Source organism: Mauremys reevesii, linkage group 5 (assembly GCF_016161935.1).
Source record: "Mauremys reevesii isolate NIE-2019 linkage group 5, ASM1616193v1, whole genome shotgun sequence".
Lineage (NCBI taxonomy): Eukaryota > Metazoa > Chordata > Testudines > Geoemydidae > Mauremys > Mauremys reevesii.
In genome coordinates, this window is record NC_052627.1 from 59,152,833 (window position 1) to 59,175,439 (window position 22,607).

General features: G+C 42.1%; 1 protein-coding gene and 1 long non-coding RNA gene across 8 annotated transcripts in view; one reads left to right on the top strand and one right to left on the bottom strand.

Annotated features, from left to right (window-relative positions):
- FBXW7 (F-box and WD repeat domain containing 7) overlaps positions 1 to 7,690 on the bottom strand; it is a 295,125-nt gene extending 287,435 nt beyond the window's left edge. For 2 of the 4 annotated variants that reach the window (XM_039540657.1, XM_039540659.1), the window contains exon 1: positions 6,555 to 7,690. The gene's annotated coding sequence lies outside the window, so the exon portion shown is untranslated. Of the gene's footprint in view, positions 1 to 6,247; positions 6,307 to 6,554 lie in introns of those variants that run through there. The other 2 variants (XM_039540660.1, XM_039540664.1) reach the window with 2 other exon arrangements.
- Positions 7,691 to 8,076: 386 nt separating this feature from the next.
- The window catches only part of LOC120406217, a 55,116-nt gene continuing 40,585 nt past the window's right edge, over positions 8,077 to 22,607 (top strand). For all 4 annotated transcript variants that reach the window (XR_005599146.1, XR_005599148.1, XR_005599149.1 and 1 more), the window contains exons 1-2: positions 8,077 to 8,333; positions 12,507 to 12,599. This is a non-coding gene — a long non-coding RNA (uncharacterized LOC120406217). The remainder of the gene's footprint in view (positions 8,334 to 12,506; positions 12,600 to 22,607) is intronic.

Below are 22,607 nucleotides of genomic sequence, written 5' to 3' on the forward strand. Positions count from 1 at the left end.
TGCTTGTGCATTATATCCCTTTTCCTTAACCTTTGACTGTCTTTGTCTACTCTTATTGTACATTCTTTAGGGCATGGACTGTCTCCTACTCTATGTTTGTATTGTACCTAGCATAATGGGGTCTTGGTGTTCCTGTTCTTGGTTAGTTCCTAGACACTATCATAATAAAAACAGTATTAGCAGCACCTTGCCAAACAGGGATATTTTGAACACAAATTCTTTAAATGTTTGTAAAAAGGACATTGACACTATGGCAATAAGCATTATAGAAAACCCCAGGAAAAAATTAGTAATTTTAGTATTCAGTGCAGGGTCTGGATAGTGTGCAGTAAATAAGGCCTGGAGCCATGCACATAAGATGACAAGGACAAGACGACACTGAATTCAGTGAGCGACATCCACCTTGTGCACTGAATGAAAATAGGCAACGTCTATGAGGGTTTGATTTTGCAATCTTTATGTTATTTCAGTGTAGGGTTTGGGGAGTTTCATGTAATTATAGCTAGAGCACTGCCTATTACAAACGTTGCCCAACACTTCCCACCATAAGACCTTGGTTTTACTTGCTTATAACTCTGCTATTTGGGCTGAAATTTTCCATGCTGTGCATCTGCCTCACTGAATTTCTTTGGGAAATTTCAGCCAAAATGGTTAAGCCATTCCCAAAAGCAAGGCTGGGAAAAAACATTGTTTTGTTCATGTTATAAAATTCTAGTGACCTTTTCGCTGAAAAGCTCTAATACCCCATGCTTTGGAGCAGGGACTTGAAATTTGGCAGAAATGTGGCCTTTGTGTCAGGGATGTGCCATTTGTCATCCCTGAGAAAATGTGCCCAAATTTGACCATGTTTTAAACCTTTTGAAAAAAAAATCAGTTTGCACATGCTCAGCAGAGACTTGATAAAGCTTAAAAGACAAATCTCAAAGAATTCTGTCTGCAATAGGCATGCTTCAGGCTGGGTCTCTACAAGACTTTCCCTACAACTGCAGCTACAGGCTGCTACAACCTGTGCTGGGCAGGTATGGGTACCTGAACTCAGAGAGCAAGGAGACTGCCTCCCCTATTGGTCCCTAGCAGGGTAGAGGAGAAAGCGATCTGATTCAAATGCTGAGGGGACAAGAGCCAGACTTGCAGGAGGAAAGGAGGTTGGGGAAGTAGATTGGAACAAGAGTTGGAGGAGGGGCAGGGAAAGAGGAGGCAGCTGGAGGGAAAGGGAAATGAGAGTTGGAATGAAGGAAAGGGGGACACTGGGAATGGCTGGGCAAGCAAACTTGGAACTGGGGCAGAGACTTAGGCCGGGAGCCAGGTAAAATTAAGGTTGTACAGAAACCTTAATTCTGGCATTTCCTATCTTCTGAGTGCTTGACTTTGCAACCCTAAAAGTGTTCTTTTAACTTCCTTTGAGCACATTATATAAATAAGTTTATATTACACACATCTGTCCTCTCCTCACCTTACATATTTCTAGATCATAATTATGTTGGCTAAGCTGTTTAAAACCTGTTGTTTCAATCTAAGAACAACAATAGAGGAAGAACACAGTTACTATGCTGACCGAAATTAAATCAGAGAATTGTAGGACTGGAAGAGACCTTGAAAGGTATTCTAGTCCAGTCCCCTGCACTCAAGGCAGGAATAAGTATTATTATCTAGACCACTGATTCTCAACCTGTGGCCCAATCAAGCACAGAACTGCTACTCATGTGACATCCTCAGAGCCATACAGGTAGTGTTGAATGCGGCCCACAATGGTAAATACGTTGAAAACCACTGATCTAGACTACCCCGACAGGCGTTTGTCTAACTTGCTCTTAAAAACCTCCAATGACCGAGATTCCAAACTTCCCTAGGCAATTTATTCCAGTGCTTAACCACTATGACAGTTAGGAAGTTTTTCCTACCAGCCTAACTGCCCTTCCTGCAATTTAAGTCCATTGCTTCTTGTCCTACTCTCAGAAGTTAAAGAGAACAATTTTTCTTCCTCCTCCTTTTAACAACCTTTTATGCACTTGAAAACTGTTATGCCCCTCCAATCTTCTCTTCTCCAAACTAAACAAACCCTTTTCCCCCCTCCCTCCAATCTTCCATCAGAGATCATGTTTTCTAGACGTGTAATCATGTTTGTTTAAATCTGACAGAAGGGGAAGAGGCAAAAGCCAGACCTGGACTGGCAACCAGAACCAGATATGGTAGACACAAAAAAGCTTACTTGTACACTATATGTTGGTATAGGATTAACACAGCTCTTGTTGGAAAGAACCACTGACAGAGTATCTTGCCCTCTCACCCCACAAAAATAGCAAGCCAGAATGCAATATAAATCAAAATATTTCTTTCAAGTGTTACATTTCATATTTTCCCCCAGACCATTTTATAATTCAAGAGAGCACTCCCCCCCCCACCCCCGCACCCAATCCGTCTCAAGTGCCTTCAAATCATATATTTATGCCAGTAAGGCCATAATTTTCCATCTTGACACCTGGGCAAAAAACCTTCTAAAGAAGGAACTGCTTATTTTTGATGTGGGTAATGAATTTTCTGGCTGCTGCTACATTTATTTGCAGATCCATCAAGATCTGCACATGGAGCTAAAGCTAAGAGAGAAGAGCTCCTTTGTGACAGATATGTAGTACCTTAAATTTGCTGACTTATGTAAAATGAAAATTTGTTCCCTAGGAACTGGACTGAGGGCTTGGCTACACTCGAAACTTCAAAGCGCTGCCGTGGGAGCGCTGCCGCGGCAGCGCTTTGAAGTGTGAGTGTGGCCGCAGCGCCAGCGCTGGGAGAGAGCTCTCCCAGCGCTGCACATACTCCACCTCCCCGCAGAGGATTAGCTTGCAGCGCTGGGAGCCGTGCTCCCAGCGCTGCGGCACTGTTTACACTGGCGCTTTACAGCGCTGTATCTTGCAGCGCTCAGGGGGGTGTTTTTTTCACATCCCTGAGCAAGAAACTTGCAGCGCTGTAAAGCGCCAGTGTAGCCAAGGCCTAAGAATACCAAATAGGTAATCACATCTCATAAGAATGGCCATATTGGGTGAGACCAAAGGTCCATCTAGCCCAGTATCCTATCTTCTGATAGTGGCCCAGAAGGAATGAACAGAACAGGTAATCATCAAGTGATCCATTCCCTATCACTCATTCCCAGCTTCTGGCAAGCAGAGGCTAGGAACACCATCCCTGATCATCCTGGCTAATAGCCATTGATGGACCTATCCTCCATGAATTTATCTAGTTCTTTTTTGAACCCTGCTATAGTCTTGGCCTTCACAACATCCTCTGGCAAAGAGTTCCACAGGTTGATCTCAAAAATATCTATCATAATTGGCACACTTTGTGGCAGTCGCAGAGAGACCTGGAACCGAAAAAGTAGAGGCTTTTCAAAAAAGTATAGAAATCAGAAGTGAGGCCAGGACAGTAAGCAGAAGTTTGCACTGCCACTGCTCACAATTTATCTGTTTTGTGAATAAACAGAAGATTTCAATTCAGGTGGTTCCATCATCTTTCATGAATTTACTAAACACATTAAAACAATGCATCCCAGCACATAATTAGTTTATTTACAGGAAATGGAATCAAAATGTAACATTTGCTCTATCTGTTAGTCACCACCATCATCAATTGAACTGTTTCCTCCTTCTCTAAAATGAAGTTGTGCATACGCTGACACAAAAGTGTTATAAATGTTCACGTATCTTCAAAGGCTTCATGTTGATTTCAGATATTCAAGTACTACATACATAAATTCAGTTAGTGGATATATGTTTTGAAGAGTAACAGCCAGTGTGCCCAAATATCAGATTAAATTCAGGATTGGAGTACCCTGAGTGGTGATGCTTCATGTGTTGTTATAAGCTTTTTCATTTTTTAAAAAGCCAACCAAAAAAAATTGCAGACATTGTTGAAGTTGACAGACCTACAATGGGCCCTCTAACGCCTTCCTTTTTCTAATAGCTTTAAAATTTAATTTCAAAAGAGAGAGAAAGCCAGCACAATACCAAGACTATCAGAAAGCAGTTGGTACACAGTAGGGAGGAATTAAAAAGTTAAGACAGCCCAAGAAGCGAAAAATCCAAGTTATTTTCAGTTTTGTAAAATAAAAATAAATAAATGAATACATTTTATTAATAATTATTTCACAGAATCAAGATGTTTACTAGCATGGACCATGCAGAATATGAGTGCAATTTAAAAAAAAAAAAAAAAACAGCTAACAATCTGACCATTGCAAAAAGGTGCTATAAAGAGATAATAATGAAAGAGAGGAAGTTAAAGCTGTGTCAATATCCGGAATCCAAATTAAGTTTATGTCAAAGGAAGTTGAAATGTTATTGTCAGATTGAACTAAATCATGTTGCTTTAGGCACATGTATAAATTAAATATGGGAAGACTGACTATCCTACTAATCCTCTACACTCAAGGAAACTCATTCAACTTCTGGTACCTTAGCCCTGTAAGTCAGCAGAAGCTGGAAGTGTTGTTGAGGCATCACTCAATTCTTGAATGTCCTTAATGCAGTAAGTGTTGTATCCATGCTCCTGTTGTTTAAGAAAGTATTGCGCACCTCAAGGTGACTTTGTCTCAAAAAAAGGAGTTAAGAAATTTCTAGTATTCTTCAAGTACCCCAGCAATTTTTTAGGTTTTACAATCACTTTTTAAAGTCTCTCGCTTCCTGGTGAAAGACCTTTAAACAACTGGAGAAACTGATTATACGGGTACAGAGTAGCAGCCGTGTTAGTCTGTATCCGTAAAAAGAACAGGAGTAATAAATAAATTTGTTAGTCTCTAAAGTGCCACGAGTACAGTAGGTATACATGTAGTGCAGTCAAATGCTTAGAGCAAACAAACAGGAAAAAAAAACAGATCAAGGTGGTTTTTTTCCTCTAATCTTTCAGTTGAAGTAATCCTAGCTGACAGTGATATTAGAAATATAAAGTTTTTAGACAAAAAGCATGACAATTTATATTAACACTCCAAAAGGGCACTATTTAGTAGATCCAGAGGGAATTCTATACATTCCTCTCTGATAGAAGGTCAGCTGCTGCAATGTAGGATTGAAAGAGGAGAAAGTAAAAGCTGATTGGAGGGAAATGTAGGAGGGAAGTCAATAACACTCTCTAAAAATAAATCTAGATAAAGTTGGTCAACCTGTTTAATCTCCATTCAGTTAAAAGTGTCAGTTAAACATAAAGGTTTTCCTTTTTCTCCTTCAGAAAGACAGCTAGGAAAAATACCCTATAAACAGTTGCAGACACCAGTGTTATCCCAATGTTATTAATTCTGAAACTAGATCTGAAATACCATTCAAATGGTAGTTACAGATGTTCTTGGTTTGCATATAGTCTATGTGTAAGCCCAATTTAGACAAACCAAATTCATATGTACAGTATGTAGCTCTCCATAAGGCAGAATGTAGAGTGATTTCCATTTGTCAAAGCCTGTATGGTGGGATAAAATGTTTTTTATTTAATTTAGCAGCAACTTGAACTTCTGGCAAATGAGGCTGAAGATATGCTACTCAAGCAGACAGATCCTTTTCAGTAACTTGTATGGTAGCAATATAAAAAACACCCTGTATATGAAGGCTCAATACCCAGCATAGGATTTCCAAACTGAGACCCAGGGAGCACTTGATGGTATTGTGTGGAGAGATGATTAGACACATGGTACTGGCTCTTCCTTCTTATTTCCAACTGCTGAACTGTATTAAAATCCAGCTAAAATGCATTAAGTACTTGCCTAATATTACTTTTTCATACAAGCAATTACAGCTTCCAGAGGAATGTTATGCAACTGTGCATAGACAGGAATCCACAATCTTGCTATTAAGATGAATCCCACCCTATAAGAGTTTGAAAATCCCTCCACTAAAATATTGTGGCTTTTACAGATGCTTGTATTTTTCAGTTCTGGTGTACAATACAATACATGCTGATAAAGCACAAGCACAGTTCTGTTAAGCTCGTAAGATTTTACGTAAAACAATAGTGAATGGAAGGAGGTTCAAAGTCGCTTAAAAAACGTGGTCTTTGTTCAAGACTTCAGTATCATTCTCTGCTGTTCCTTGCTGCAGCAAGTACAAAGCGAGACGTACAAGTTTCAAAAAGGGAACTAATTCCCAAACTCGTTTTTTGATTGGACGCTATCAGCCCCTCTCACCGTAGTAACTCTTTACAAAGCCGAAACCGCCTAAGTCTCAAGGTGAAAAGTGGCAGGATAGGAATTGATTTAACATAAGGATTTCCCTACCGTGCGTCTCTCTCGCAGAAGCAAGAAGAGCTGCATTCTCGAGAGGGACACTTAGCTCAGCAGACCGTGCAAAGCTCCCGGCAACGTGAGGCGCATGTGAAACAGGGGATACCTCGGGCGGGGCTGCTGCGATGACGGTGCGCCCCCGCCCCGCAGGGAGGGACTGAGCCGCATGCTCCCACTTAGTCCCCAGCTCCATGCTCACGGGGGTTGCGGGTCTTTGCATTCACGTGTTTCACCTGGAAAGTCATCAGCGGCGCGGAGCAGAGACCAGCAGAACTAGACCCTCCTCCCGACCCTCACTCACCTTAGGAACAGCAACAGCAGCGGGTTAAGGTTCCCTCCTTTGGCTCTCTGGCTGCAGCAGACAGGCTATCGGTGATACAGGGGGCAGCTAAAGCTCACCCTTGCGCCGGGGACACGGGGATCCGCTTCCCTGCGGGGGCTCTAGGACTTCACAGCAAGTTGGACGCCAGGTCCCGAGACACCCCGCGTGTCCGGGAAAGTTTAGTGAGAGACGGGTCAGCCCCCTCGGCTGCCGGGTCTCCGAGTCTCTCTCGCTGCCTCCCGGCTCCGGGGGGCTGCTCGGCAGTTCACGTGCGTGTCCGGGTCTCTTCACATGGAGCCGCCGCCTCCTCGCTGCCCCCTCGCTTCCCCCCGGGCCGGTCTCTCTGCTGCCGCCGTCCGGGAGAGAAGGCGGGTGGCTCGGGCCGCGGCCCCCGCTCCGCGCTCCCTCTCATACACTCGGGCACCGCCGCACCCGGCTCCAGCGGCCGGGGCGCTGCTAGGGCCCCAGCCAGGCAGCGCGGGGAACCCAGGCGGCCGGGCTCAGCGCCGCTCCCACTCTGGTCTCAGGCATGTGTGAGTCTCTGCGCGGGGCGCTCCGCAGGCAGAGGCGGGCGGCAGCCGCCACGCGTGGGTGCCCGTTACCTCCTCGGCCGGAGCCCTACGGCTGTGGCGGGAGGGGGCGCTGGGGAGGCCGGTCCGGGCTGCAGCTCGCGCCTCGGATCCGCTTGTTTTCTGTATCTCACACAGAGCGATTGGTTCGGGAGCAGAAGGGGGAAGAGGCCGGCGGCGCACGAGTATGACAGGCGTAACCAGGCAACAGCCCCCACCTCTCTGCTGGCGCACGGCGATTACGTCAGAGAAGGACAAGGTGGCGCGGGGCGGGCACCGTTGCTGCTGGATGGTTCAGGCCAGGACAAGGGGGAGGAGCCTGAGCGCAGAGACCCCGCCGTAGCCAAAGCGCTGGGCGGGGATTAACCCGCTCGGTGCCGGGCTGCTGGCGGAGGAATCGGCTCTGGGAGACGTTTAACCCCCGCTGTTCCGAGGGCAGCTGCGCTGAAGCCGAGGGGACGCCGGGCGGAACCGTGCGCCAGGGGCCGCGGAGCGGGTGCAGTAATCCCCGGGCAGCGCCGCGCTGGCCCCTCACTAGAAAGAGCTGACGTCACAGCAGCGACTCCCCGCGGCCCTGGACGTTCGGACACTTAAACCCTGCGGAGACCGAGGCGGTGACTGGCCTCTGGGGGCTACTGGCGGGGAGCTGCGTGCTACTGCGGTAAAGCCCAGAGCTCAGACAGGGAGCAGCGGGGAGGCTTGGGACGCAGGCACAGGGGATCCGTGCCCTGCTGCCCGGGCACCAGAAGCTCTTTGCACTCTTTCTCCTACCCCCATTTACCTCTCCTTGTGTAGCGTGGAAAGGAAAACTGCTGTGAACTACGGCCTTTGTTGGCCCCTTCTTGACTTTTCCTCATGTTCTCATCCACATTCCTCCACTGGATTTAGCCAATTGTCCTTCACAGCTGCCATGCACCAGGCAGCTTCTTATTCTAACATGCTGCCCCTTCTCATCCAAGAAGCATCTGCGAAAACAAGCATGTTGATGTCAACCTCCTGTACAGCAATTGTGTTGAAAACATTTGGTTTCATTGCACAAGTTGTATTGTTGTCTTGAGCAGCAAGATTCAACAGCAGTTTACACAGGCACAAGAATTGCTGGCCTCCAGCTACAGTACCAGCTGTGGTAATTCAGTGACTGGCTAGTAATGGAGCAGCCTCTCCTCCCATAGAAACAAGATGTTGTCAGGTATGCTTTGGTTGATTTGAACCACAGTGCTTCTGAATTTAGGCCCTCTCATACTGCACTCCTAAAAGCCTTTTTAAATTATATGCTCTCTATTTCTCCAGTGTCCATTTTCCTAAAAAGAGGTTCTGCTTCAGGCTCTCTCTGGAGAGCTCCATTTCCAGATACCCCTGTACATTCAGTACACAAAACCTATCTGCTGCCTGAATAGTCTTGCTTTTTATCACCAGCATATCCACAGTTACTGTTTATATACATAAATAAAACTAAATATTTTGTCTTGAAATTTAAATCCTTTATTCCACTCTGACATCACTATATGAATTTAAGTGCTATGTAATTTGTTTTATTGTGAAACATATAGTGAAATTAACAAGCACTTTAACCAAGTATTTGAAAAACAAATTACAGCAAATATAAAGGTTAAATGTTTGTTAAGCTAGTATTTTCAAACCCACAACAATAAAAGGACCTCTTTGGATTTTTTTTTTTTTTAATCTTCTGAGACAGGGTTGTGAGGCCTTACCATTATCAGCTGAGAATCCAAGTACTAATACCCAACATAATTGGCAATTAGTTACAAGAATACTGTCAATAATTACAGATATAATTGCCCTTCCACCTCGCACTCTCTGGATTTAGGAAGATAGGACAGAAAGGGATTTTCTGGGTCATCGAGTCTAGTCCCCTGTGATTGCAGGTAACCTCATCATGTAACTCCCATCCATAAATGTATCCACTTCCATCTTAAAACTAATCAGGTTATTTGCCCCCACTACTTTTGGAAAGCTGTTTCAGACTCTCACTCGTTTGATAGTTAGAAACTTTCTTTTAATTTCCAGCCTAAATTTATTCATAGCCAGTTTATACTCGTGTTCTTGTGCCAACATTGTCCTTCCAGGTAAATAACTTCTCTCTCCCTGCTGTTTCCTTGCTTCATGTATGTATAGAGTGTGATCATATCCCCTCCTAGCTTTTGTTTCCCTAAGTTAAACAAGACAAGCTCTTTTAGTCTCCTTATGTAAGATGGCTCTATTTCCCTGATCATTTTAGTAGCAATTATCTGCACCTGGTCCAGTTTGAATGCATCTGTCTTGAACATGGGTCTCTAGAATTGTATGCAATATTCCAGATGAGCTCTTACTAGTGCGATGTACAATGGCACTAATAGTTCTCTCTCTCTTCTGAAAATACTTTGCCTGATAGATCCTAGGATCACACTTGCCTTTTTCACAGCCATAGCACATTGACTACAAGCCACCATTCTATGTAACTAATACATCCAGCTCTTTCTCTGTCATTTCTACCTGATGAGCCCCCAGCTTACAACAGAAATTCTTGTTATTAGTCCCTAAGTGCAGTTTCATGCCATTTCTATTACTCCAGTCTTCAGGATCATCCAGTTCTTCCTGGGTTGTGATGCCTCAGCATTATCCCAAGGTGATACGTAACTGTACTGTTCAATCAGTTGCAAGAATAGTCAGTTACAGGCATTCTTGCCTTTTTCACCCAGCATGCCATCCTCTAACCAATTAGCCCTGTTCATCCTTAAAATGATAGGGTTTCAGGAAATGTTTGACAGTTTTAGTTTTCCCATTACTATTTTATGGCAGATCCTGTATATCAGGGAGCTAGTATGGGACACGTCAACATCTGTAAGGCAAGTATGAGCCTATCCTTATGGTTTCCCTAATTTGCCATAATATTCAATGTTTCACTACAACAATTTATGATAAGGCTTTGCTGTGGTTGATGGACTGTCCCTACTGTCTAGGCCAGATAGGGGCTAGGAGGAGTAAACTGACTAAAACTGAATCCAGACAAGACAGAGGTGATATTGGGTGGCATGGGGAATTTTTATCCCCATCATTACATGGGTTTTCCACTGGGTCAAATAAATACTCGATTTGGATGTGCTCCTAGATGCTTAGATATTATCTGTAGCCAGAAGTACCTTTAATTTCTTAATCTCGTTAGATACTTGTGACATTTCACCGTAATAGTGACCTTGTCACTATTTATGCCTTGGTCACCCCTCTAGATAGGATTTTTGCAAGGCACTGAAGATGGCACTACCCTTAGGAACACTCAGAAACTGCAGTTAATGTTGAATATGGTTGCACTCAGGCATAGTATATTATATATGCTCCCCAAAATCAGCATAGGCTTTCAGGTGAAATTCAATGTCTTTATTTTAATTTCTAAAGCCCTCTATTGGTTGCGACCACCAAGCTACCTAAGAGATTGGGTCTCTCTCATTATAGGCCATTGAAACAATTGAGACAGCCAAATGCTGTGACTTTCACTCCTTAGATTTGAGCATTTGAGGGTAGGATATTCCAGAAAAGGGTTCTTGACTGATGTTTACTCGGGTTGTTTTTGTGACTGGTATCCTTTGACTTTCAGAGCATGATATGATACCTGTCTGATTTCTCGGGATTATCCTTAAGTGGGCTAAGCAGTGGTCAATATTTCAACTACATATGAGTACTGGTGATAAATATCCTTTTGTTAAATCCTTTATTATAGTGTTTTTGTAAATACTTATACATATGCTTACTGTGGCCTGATAGGTACAGAGGAAAGATGTATATTACAATATTACTTCCAAAAAACATGTTAAAAGAATATTATTGAAGTTGCAAAATAAACTGCTGAGAGCAGCAATTACAGGGAAAGTCCTTTTGAGTGCTCATAACCCTGGGCTGGAACATGCTCAGTTGCTCTTTGAGGACTGTGCATACACAGTCCAATCAGCACTTGGAGCTGTGAGAGGCTTGAGCACCCTCAGTGAAAAAGGACTCTTCAGAGATTTCAGTTATTAAATGCTAGCAAGGCTCTACTAAGCATGCGCAAACAGATTTTTCAAAGACTTGTAACTTGGCAAATTTTGAGCCAGTTTTCACAGGCATGGCAGAAGGCACATCCCTCACGAACACGCCACCCCTCCGCCAAGTTTCAAGTCCCTGCTCCAAAGCATGGGACACTAGAGCATTTCAAGGAAAAAATCTCCACAATTTTTTAAACATGGGCAAAACATATTTTCCCTAGCGTAATTCTCAGAAACAACTGAACCATTTTGGCTGAAATTAAAAAAAAAAAAAAAACTTGAAGCAGATACCTGGAATGGAAAATTGCAAAACTTTCACTGTTGGGGCCAAAAAAGTTACGAGCAACAGAAAACAGGGTTTTATAAACTATTGAGGAACCTTAATCATAGGTGATGCTATCACCCCTGCCTATAATATATAACTAAAAGCCTGAAAATTCAAATTTAAGATTACACTTAACCTCCTAACATCAAAAGGATAGAATTGCAGTATTAAGATACTCCAAACAACCTTAACTCTCCCCTCACATCTCTACCAACCTGTGCATCCTCTGTAAAAAGTAGCTGTGTCTATGACAAGGATTTATTTTCAGTCAATTCAAATGTTAAACCCAGATATTTTGGCTTTTCAGCTAGAAAACCTAGCAGCATGGATCATTTTCAATCCTGCCTAATTCTGTAGCTGTGGACACCTTAAATCCCAGTTCCACTGGTTTATAATGCCAATGGCATATAGGATTTAAACTGTCCTTAGCCAGGGAACTGTCCACTGAATAGTAAAAGGTTAAAATAGTTGGAAAATGTCCCATGTCTGACATGAGTATATTAGGAAGATGAGATGAGAGTTGATTATGTCTCTGGTGTGTAAATAAACATATTGGTGATGCCTCATGAAGGCAACAATCTTAAGTAATAAATAATACCACAGTTTCTTCATTGGTGGGTCTCAAAGCATTTTACAAAAGGAGGTCAGCGTCATTATCCCTGTTGTACCGATGAGGAAACTGAGGTACAGAGAGATGAAGTGACTTGCCCAAGGTCACTTAACAGGCTAATGACAGAATCAGAAAAATAACCCAGGTCTCTAGTGCTCTCTTTACTAGGTAACACTGCCCTGAAGAGAAAAAAGTGTGAAAAGTAGTGAAAAATATATAGAAGAGTAAGCAATGATAAGTGATGCTGGATATAGGGAATTAAAGACCATAGGTTACAGAATATTTCTCTGGTTTAGTATAAAGTTTTTGTGTTAGATTAAAACACTTGTCTCAATAGACTTTAAATAAAGAGCATCCTGAGAATTCTCTGTGAGGTAGGTCATTATAAATATTATTATCCTCACTTTACAGGTGGTGAGAGAGAAGCAGTGATTTGTCCAAGGTCACATAAGAAATCGGTGCCAGAGTTAGGATTAGAAATCAGGAATTCCTGGTTTTGAGAAGGTATGCTTTGGGGGGCAGGGACTGTTTTTTACTGTGTTTGGAAACCACTTAGCACATCTGGGGTACTGAAATCTAAATAAAATATAGTAATTTAGGGGCTGAGAATGAGTCAGCTGCTTCATCAATATGCATCCAAGGCAGTGGTGGATTATTGATCAAAAATCATGACAACAGTAGTTATCTGGCAGTGGTGGTAGTGCTAAATCTGCATCAGAATCTAGTGAAAACTGTTAAAGTTTTGATTAAGTCACAAATTAAACTAGTTCAGTATCTAGTCTTCAATGGAAATTTTGTTATGATTATTCTTTGGCTAGCAAGATAAAAATAGCAAGGGTACTGCAGATTAATGTACTGACAGAACTTAATAGATAAGCTTACACTGTCATATCTCAGGCTCTAGTATTGACACACACTTTCATTAGCATTTAAATTCCTTTAAAAAAGAAGAAAGTATAACTAAGTATTAATTGCAGACTCTTTATTTTTCATGCATAATCCAGAGAGAAAACAGAAATTTATCAGGGAATACTACTGTTCTTGTGAGAGTGACAGAGCTAGCGAAACATTTCTTCCAAACACTTAGTCTGAAGACTGAACAGATAGAAAATATATTCACAGTGTCACTAGCTTTCTTGTGTGTTCTGAATTTTGAGACATTGCTATCTATGCAAGCAGCTGACGTTAAACATAGTGGTAATACAACTGAACATTTGTTAATAAGATTAAAAAGACAAAATATGCTTGTACATGGACATGTCATTGGACTAGACTAAATTCAGGTATGATCTTGATAAATGGAAAATTATATGTCAACAGATGTAGAGGAAAAAATAGATGAAGATGAGAAAATGTTGCTGATTCTGATAAATTTGGGAAGAGAAGCTGCAGTCTTTAGTGTCAAATAGACACTAGAATAACTGATTCAAGAGGAAATCTAACCTTGTATTATGCTAGTTAATTATATTATGTTTAAAATTGTATATCAGTGCTTAAGTTGAAAGGACTGCATACAATCTGATGCAAATCAAAATACTAAAAACAGCATTTTTTTTTAAAAATCAATTTGATTCACTTGTACTAGTCGATTAACTAGTGTTTGTAAAGGGCTTTGTAAATGTAAAGTGTGTAGCACTTATAGGTAAAAAGAAAATATGGACCTAAGGCCAGGGTTTGTCTACACATGGCACTTAGAGTTATCTTTTCAAAGGCCACTTTAATTCTGAATGAGAGCATCCATATGAGTTTAATGTGTTTTAACTAATACACTTTAAATTCACACCTTTCGGTTCAGTCAGATTAACTTTCCCGAGTATCCCCGAATGGACAAGCCATAAGTGACTTGCCCAATGTCATACCACATGTCACTGGAAAAGTTAGGATATCTGGGTCCCATTCCATTCCATTCCCAATTCCCATACTAGTGCCTTAACCATGGACCAGGCTGCATTCTGGATCATAAGAACGGCCATACTGGGTCAGACCAAAGGTCCAACTAGCCCAGTATCCTGTCTTCTGACTGTGGCCAATGCCAAGTGCCCCAGAGGGAATGAACAGAACAGGTAATCAAGTGATCCATCCCCTGTCAACCATTCCCAGCTTCTGGCAAACAGAGGCTAGGGACGCCATTCCTGCCCATCCTGGCTAATAGCCATTGATGGACCTATCCTTCATGAATTTATGAAAAAATTAAAAATAAATGTAAAATAAAAGTAAAAAAAATGGAAAAAAAAATAAATACAACTAATACAACATGATGGGGGCTAATAGCTACTAGAAGTCAGGAAAAATCTTGGAGTTGGATAGGATAGTTCTCTGAAGATGCTCACGCACAGTGTGTGTGCGGTCAAAAAAAAAACAGGATGTTAGGAATCATAAAAAAGGGGGAAGAGAGATAAGACTGATAATATATATTTTATTATATAAATCCATGAGTACGCCCACATCAAATACTGTGTGTACAGATGTGGTCTCTCACCAAAAAGATATTCTAGCACACTAGAAAGGTTCAGAAAGAGCAACTGAGAGATATGAGGAAAGAAGAAAAGAAAACTTAAAGAGGCTAGAAAAAAGAGAAGGAAAAGGGGAAGGGAAAGATATATATAAAATATTGAGTGATGTTGAGTGAAAAAGGAAAAGAAAAAAAGTAATTATTCCCTTATATACAAGATACAGTCACCAAAGAAATGAAATAAATAGCAGGTTTTAAAAAAAAAAAAAAAAAAAGTTTCTCTTTTTTCTTCTTCAGTCACAGTCAACAACAACTACCCTGAGGAGGTTGAGAGAGGCTAGACTATAGACTATATTAAAAGGGACTAAATAGGACATGTAAATTCATGGGCATAAGTGGCTATTAGCTATTAGGGAGGATGATGATGAAATCCCCCCCTAGCCTCTGTTCGAGGATGGATGATGGATGGCAGGAGAGAGATCACTTGATCATTGCCTGTTAGATTCACTCCCTCAGGGGCACCTGGCATTGGCCACTGTCGGTAGACAGATACTGGGCTAGATGGACCTTTGGTCTGACCCGGTACGGCCTTTCTTATGTTCTTATGTTCTTTGAACCCTGGTATAATCTTGGCCTTCACAACATCCTCTGGCAAGGAGTTCCACAGGTTGACTGTGCGTTGTGTGAAAAAAATACTTCCTTTTGTTTGTTTTAAACCTGCTGCTTTTTAATTTCATCGGTGACCCCTAGTTCTTGTGTTATCAGAAGGAGTAAATAAAACTTCCTTATTTACTTTCTCCACATCTATCATGATAGAGGTCTATAAAATCTTATTTCCCCTTAGTCATCTCTTTTCCAGGCTGAAAAGTAACAGCAAATTATTAATCTTATTAATCTCACCTCATACAGCAGCCGTTCCATACCGCTAATCATTTTTTGTTGCCCTTTTCTGAACCTTTTCCTAGTCTGGTATATCTTTTTTGAGATGGGGCGACCTGTTTACCCCTTTTTCCAGATCATTTATGAATATGTTAAATAGAGCAGCCCAGTACAGACCCCTGGAGGACACCACTATTTACCTCTCTCCATTCTGAAAACTGACAGTTTATTCCTACCCTTTGTTTCCTGTCTTTTAACCAGTAACCGATCCATGAGAGAACCTTCCCTCTTATCCCATGACTGCTTACTTTGCTTGAGAGCCTTTGTGAGGGACCTTGTCAAAGGCTTTTTGAAAATCTAAATACACTATATCCCTCCCCTTTCACTTTGGCCCCTTCAAAAAGAATTAGTATAGATTTGGTAGGCATGATTTTTTTACAAAAAAAACCATGTTGGCTGTTCCCCAACAAATTATGTTTATGCATGTGTCTGACAATTTTGTTCTTCACTATAGTTTCAACCAGTTTGCCTGATACTGAAGTCAGGCTTACCAGCCTGTAATTGCCAGGGTTTCCTCTAGAGCCCTTTTTAAAAGTTGGCATCACATTAGCTATCCTTCAGTCATTTGGTACAGAAGCTGATTTAAATGATAGGTGACAGATGGCAGTTAGTAGTCCTGCAATTTCACATTTGAGTTCCTTCAGAACTCTTGGGTGAATACCATCTGGTCCTGGTGACTTATTACTGTTTATCAATTTGTTCCAAAACCTCCTTTAATGACACCTCAGTCTGGGACAGTTCCTCAGATTTGTCACCTAAAAAAAATGGCTCAGGTTTGGGAATCTCCCTCACATCCTCAGCCGTAAAGATCGATGCAAAAAATCATTTTTGAATGGCTTTATCGTCCTTGAGTGCTTCTTTATCTCTCGATCGTCCGGGGCCCCACTGGTTGTTTAGCTGATTTCCTGCTTCTCATATACTTAAAAATAAATTTGCTGTTACTTTTTGAGTCTTGGGCTAGCTGTTCTTCAAATTCTTTTTTGGCCTTCCTAATTATATTTTTACACTGCATTTGCCAGAGTTTATGCTCCTTTCTATTTTCCTCACTAGGATTCAACTTCCACTTTTTAAAGGATGCCTTTTTGCCTTTTACTTTGTTGTTTAGGTATGGTGGCTCTTTTTTGGTTCTCTGTTTTTTAATTTGGGGGTATACATTTAAGTCAAGTATACATTATGGTGTCTTTAAAAAGTTTCCATGCAGCTTGCAGAGATTTTACTTTAGGTGCTGTACCTTTTAATTTCTGTTCAACTAACCTCCCCACTTTTGTGTAGTTCCCCTTTCTGAAATTAAATGCTAGAGTGTTGGGCCACTGTGGTATTTTCCCCCGACAGAGATGCTACATTTAATTATATTATGGTCACTATTACCAAGTGGTACAGCTATATTCACCTCTTGGACCGGATCCTGTGCTCTACTTAGGACTAAATCAAGAATTGCCTCTCCTCTTGTGGGTTCTAGGACTAGCTACTCCAAAAAGCAGTCATTTAAGGTGTCAAGAAACTTTATCTCTGCATTCCTTCCTGAGGTGACATGTACCCAGTCAATATGGAGATAGTTGAAATCCCCCATTATTACTGAGTTTTTTATTTTAATAGCCTCTCTAATCTCCCTGAGCATTTCACAGTCACTATCATCATCCTGGTCAGGTGGTCGGTAATATATCCCTACTGTTATATTCTTATTATTCAAGCATAGAATTATTATCCATAGAGATTCTATGGCACAGTTTGGTTCGTTTAAGATTTTTACTTCATTTGATTTTACGTTTTTTCACATACAGTGCCACTCCCCCACTAGCATGACCTGTTCTGTCCTTCCAGTATATTTTGGTATTGCTGTGTCCCATTGATTATCCTCATTCCACCAAGTTTCTGTGATGCCTATTATATCAATATCTTCATTTAATACAAGGCACTTTAGTTCACCCATCTTATTATTTAGACGTCTAGCATTGGTATACAAGCACTTTAAAAACTTGTCACTTTTTAGCTGCCTGCCATTACATGATGTAATTGAATGGGACTTTTTTTCATTTCACTGTATCTCATCAGATCCTACCTGTATTTTATAATCTTCCATCCTCTCCTCCTTATTAGGACATTGGGAATCTCTATTTATAGATCCTCCCCTAAGGGATGTCTGAACCACGTGCTCCTGTGCACCCATCGGCTTTCCCCCAGTTCTTAGTTTAAAAACTGCTCTATAACCTTTTTAATTTTAAACGCCAGCAATCTGGTTCTATTTTGGTTTAGGTGGAGCCCATCCTTCTTCTATAGGCTCCCCCTTTCCCAAAAGTCTCCCCAGTTCCTAATAAGTTTAAACCCGTGCTCCCTACACCATCATCTCATCCACTCATTGAGACCCTGCAGTTCTGCCTGTCTAAGTGGCCCTGCATGTGGAACTGGAAGCATTTCAGAGAATGCTACCATGGAGGTCCTGGACTTCAATCTCTTACCTAGCAGCCTAAATTTGACCTCCACGACCTCTCTCCTATCCTTCCCTATGTCATTGGTACCTACATGTACCATGACCACTGGCTCCCCCCCAGCACTACACATAAGCCTATCTAGATGTCTTGAGAGATCCGCAACCTTCATACCAGACAGGCAAGTCACCATATAGTTCTCCCAGTCATCGCAAACCCAAGCTATCTATGTTTCTAATGATCAAATCACCCATTACTAATACCTATCTCTTCCTAATAACTGGAGTTCCCTTCCCTGGAGAGGTATCCTCAGTGCGAGAGGATACCACAACACCATCTGGAAGGAGGGTCCCAATTATGGGATCGTTTCCCTCTGCTGCAGTTAGATGTTCTCCTTCTCTGAGGCTTTCATCCTCCTCAACAGCACAGAGTCTGTCAGACCAGGGGTGGGACTGTTCTACTGTGTCCCAGAAAGTATCATCTATGTACCTATCTATCTTCCTTAGCTCCTCCAGCTCAGCCACCAAAACCCATACTTGGTCTCTGAGGGCCAGGAGCTTCTTGCCTGAAATGCACACATACGCCACCTGCCCATACATGCTGCATCGGGTGCAATAAACTGGACAGGTAGCCCCTAGTCTGTTGCTGGACTTCTGCCTGCATTCTCTTTTTACTCCTGAAGTTTGTTCCTTTGTTGTTGTTATCAGGGGGTGTTTTGTGCTTCGTTTAAGGAATGTTAAGTGTATGTAGCCCCTCCCTGCTTCCCCTATAAACTCCCTCGCAAAACTCCCCTGTTAGCCGCTCCTGTTCACAACACTAGCTCCTCTGGTCCTTTAGGAGCAGGCTTTTGAAAGCCCTGGTCTTCCTAAGTAGCCCCACCCCCTGGTTAAGGATTGATGGGTGCTAACGGGCTCAGGGATCAAAGCCTCGTTAAGAAGCTCTCAGCCATGCCTAGCAGACCACTAGGCTCAGCACCCACATGGTCAGCACACGGTCCCCCAAACAAACAGACCACACGGTATATATTTCAGTCCAGCAGCAAGCACAGCACCGCGCGCACACACACACGAGACAACAAACTTACCTCAAGGGTCATGTAATCGCGCCTCCTTCACCTGGAGAAGTCCCTCGCAAAAGTCCCGTTAGCCGCTCCTGTTCATGACGCTAGCCAATCATGCGGATTAACCAGTGCCAGCAGCAGTAGACAAGAGGTAATAATATGCCTATGGGTAAAAACACCAACACTCACGGAGCCAGTTGCAGCACGAAATTGAGTAGGACTGCACAAGTGGCCTAACAAGAGATGGAAATAGGTTAGAAAGACAAGAAGTAAGGAAAGTAAAGAAAAACATCACAAGAGGAAGAAATTGAGAGATCGTTTTTCTTGGGAATTTGTGTGAGGAAGAATAAATGTTTTAAAAAAAAAAAAAAGAAGAAGAAGAAAAGCAATGATTATCCCCATAATACAATGACAATAGTGTGAGCCACCAGAATTAAATGGAAGAAAAGAGGCTGCATTACAAGTGGTGGAAGTGGAATTCCCCTGTAGCTTTCTAGCTATTTCACTGTTCAGTTAATGGTTGGATGACATTTCACCATGCAGTGTCATGGAGACATGCCCTCCAGAGTCTTGATCAGGATTTTTGAACAAATGAGACTGCCCCCCAAGAGGCCTTCCTAGGTACAGTATTACATCCTAGTGCATGGTAGGACTGGATTTGGGGAGTTTGAGTACGGTGGGAATATTTACACAGTGCATACCAATTATATAACTCACTTTTGGGTCTCATACCTTGATTTAAATAGCTTCCAAAAATTGGAATACAACAAACCTCATCTTTTCTTAATACCCATAAAATGTATACTGACACTATTTCTAGTAATGCATTATTAGTTCTTAGGCCTTGATCCAAAACCTATTGAAGTCAATGAGACCCTTTTCATTGTCTTTAGTGGGATTTGGCTTGGGTCCTTTGGTTCAGATCCACAAAGAGACTTAGATGTTGCAACATTGAGTATCATAACGCCTAACTTAGGCATCTAGGGAAGAAAAAAAAAACCCAAGGAACAACATTGTGCTCCACAAAGCCTGAGTTAAGCGTCTAGGCTCCCTGTACAATGATAGGGAGAGATAGGGGCCTTAGAATGCGAGCCACTGAAGCTAGTATGCGAGGCAGGGAGCCACGGCCACCTAAACTAGCCAGTGGAAGAAGACGACTGCAGGGGTGAGTGCAAAACCCTGCTCCTCTCCTGGAATTAGGTGCCCAAGTCCAAGCTGGAGGAAGACACCTGTCAGCTTGGTGATTCACAAATGAGAGCCTGTCTTCTGGAGTCAGGCAGCTTAGGCATTCATTCTTGTGGGAATGAGTTAGGCACCTGCTTTGCTCCCCGTAAAACAGCCAGTGGAGGCCACCTTACAACTTTTAACCCAGTGGTTAGAGCACTCACCTGCGATGTCGGAGACCCAGGTGGGGTTCCTCCCTCTGCCTGAGAGGGAGAAATTGAACAGCCGTCTCCCACCTCTCAAGAGAGTGATCTAATCACTGGAGCAGGGAGATTTGACCTTAGGGCTCTCCCACACTCCTGAGTGTCTGTCCCTCTCTGTGGGCCAATGACTATTTAACTACCGGTATTCACTGTAGAACAGTCATTGGGCTAGAGTGAGGGAATGACTCTATAGTCCAGTGGTTAGGGCACCTACCCAGGAGGTAGGAGACCCAGAGTCCAGTTGCACTGCTCCAATCACCTTTAATTATTTATACATAGTGGAACAGCTTCAACAGGGGACTTAGAGGGAGCTCTACATCTGATTATCCCATAACTCACCTCCTCCACCTGGATTTTGAATGGGACCTGATCCAATAGGTGGCTTCTGGGCACACCTACTGAATCAGCTTCTGCATGTAAGATAGGTGCATGAATGTTCCTGAATCACTCTGAGGCTTAGGTGAGAGATAAACATCCAGATGCCTAAAGTAAGGCAGCAGTGCACATACCCAGAGGCAGAAATTTAGGCTCCAAGAGAACTTTTACTCTGAAAATGTAGGCATCAAGTGAGTTTAGGCATCTACACAGTTCGGCAAGAGTTTTGTGGATCTCAGTGGAGCCTAAAACTGGGATTTAGTAGCCTAAATGTGAGACTTGGGGGCCTTAGTCTGGGATTTAGGCAACTAAGTACATTTGCAGATTGGGACATTTATAACCACTTACCTATGCTGAATCAGATTAGTTTCATTCATAAGAATTGTTCTGTATGTGATCATGTTGGCTCTACAATTATTTTCTCTTCTATTATTGGTGGTAATGACGGATGAGCCTGTAAAGAATCCGATTTAGTTTGATTACAGCAGCAAGACCAACATGTTCACTACATTTCCTATAATATACTCATTTGCTTTAAAAGAAAATTAATACTTTGTGGGCACATTGCACACCCTGAATATCTGTTGCTCTAATTAACATATTGCCCTGACACTCTCCTCTTCTCTGGTTGCAATTGAAACAAATTCATATTTAGAACTGGGAAACTTGGGCTTTTTAATCATTTTAAAGGAAAGGAAATGGGAAAAAAATATTTATTTCTTCCTTATCTTATTCTGTCTAGGCCATCTCATTCACAACTGTTGCTAATTTTCTGAGGTTCCTTCCTGTAAAATCTCTTTATCCCCATCTTAGATTAATTTATTTATTCTTACTTTCCTTATCTACAACTAGAGATACCCAATCCAAAAGTATAATCCCTGTATCATCTCACCAACTCAGATGCAAGTGCTGTCTTCCAACAGACCTATGCCTGGGTAAATTTTACCCAGGTGGTTGCTATAGCTATGAGAACACTCCTTAGCCAAATTGAACTTCCCTTAGTCCAACTGCTCTCCCACATGCCCCGTTACCTTATTTTCCTATTTAATCCCCCCCCCTTTTTTTAAGTGAAGGGTGTCAAATTAACAGCCTTGAAAATGAAGTCCTTGGTTCATTCAGAGAACAGGTATGTTAGTCAACATGCCTCAGTCCTGAAGTGGAGGGATCACATTTATGGGTAGGAAGAAGTTCATTCTCCAGCTTCTCTACAAGATGTACTAACAAGGATGCTAGTTTGTGGTGGACACCTGTCCATCTGTAAGAGGATTGTGTATTAATTCTTTATATATAAGGCAGTAAACAGACTTCACCATTTGATAATTACCAGCCTGGTTCAGATTTGAACTGCTGGCCTCCCAGTTGAAGGTTTTGCATCCAGTTACAATCTTTTGATTTATCTAAATCCTACCCCTTTTCTAATGAAAACCATCCCCTAAATACAATCCCGCTCCCTCTGAGCAGTAGTAATTTTCAGCTGTGTTTGGTCTCAGCTACTTCTGTCTTTAATATAACATGAAACATCCTGTGTGTTTGATGTCAGGATGTGGTGAACATCAAGATGGGGAGCAAATAGTTCTTTTTATAGGGGACTTTTACCAGCCTGATCTTCACTGTTAGCTAGTCCTTTTTCTCCCAGCAAACAAGCAGCTTTTAGCCCGAAGGAGCCTATTTTGAACAGGCTGCAACTCTCTTCCTTTCAGCTAGTTAAATATTTGGTTCATTTTTGTCATCTTGTTTCCTTTTTAGGAATTCTTATTAGTTTCAGAGTGACTTTCAAGGCATTATCCAAACTTTTCCCACAGTTTTACTGGTACTATAATCCTACGTACAAAC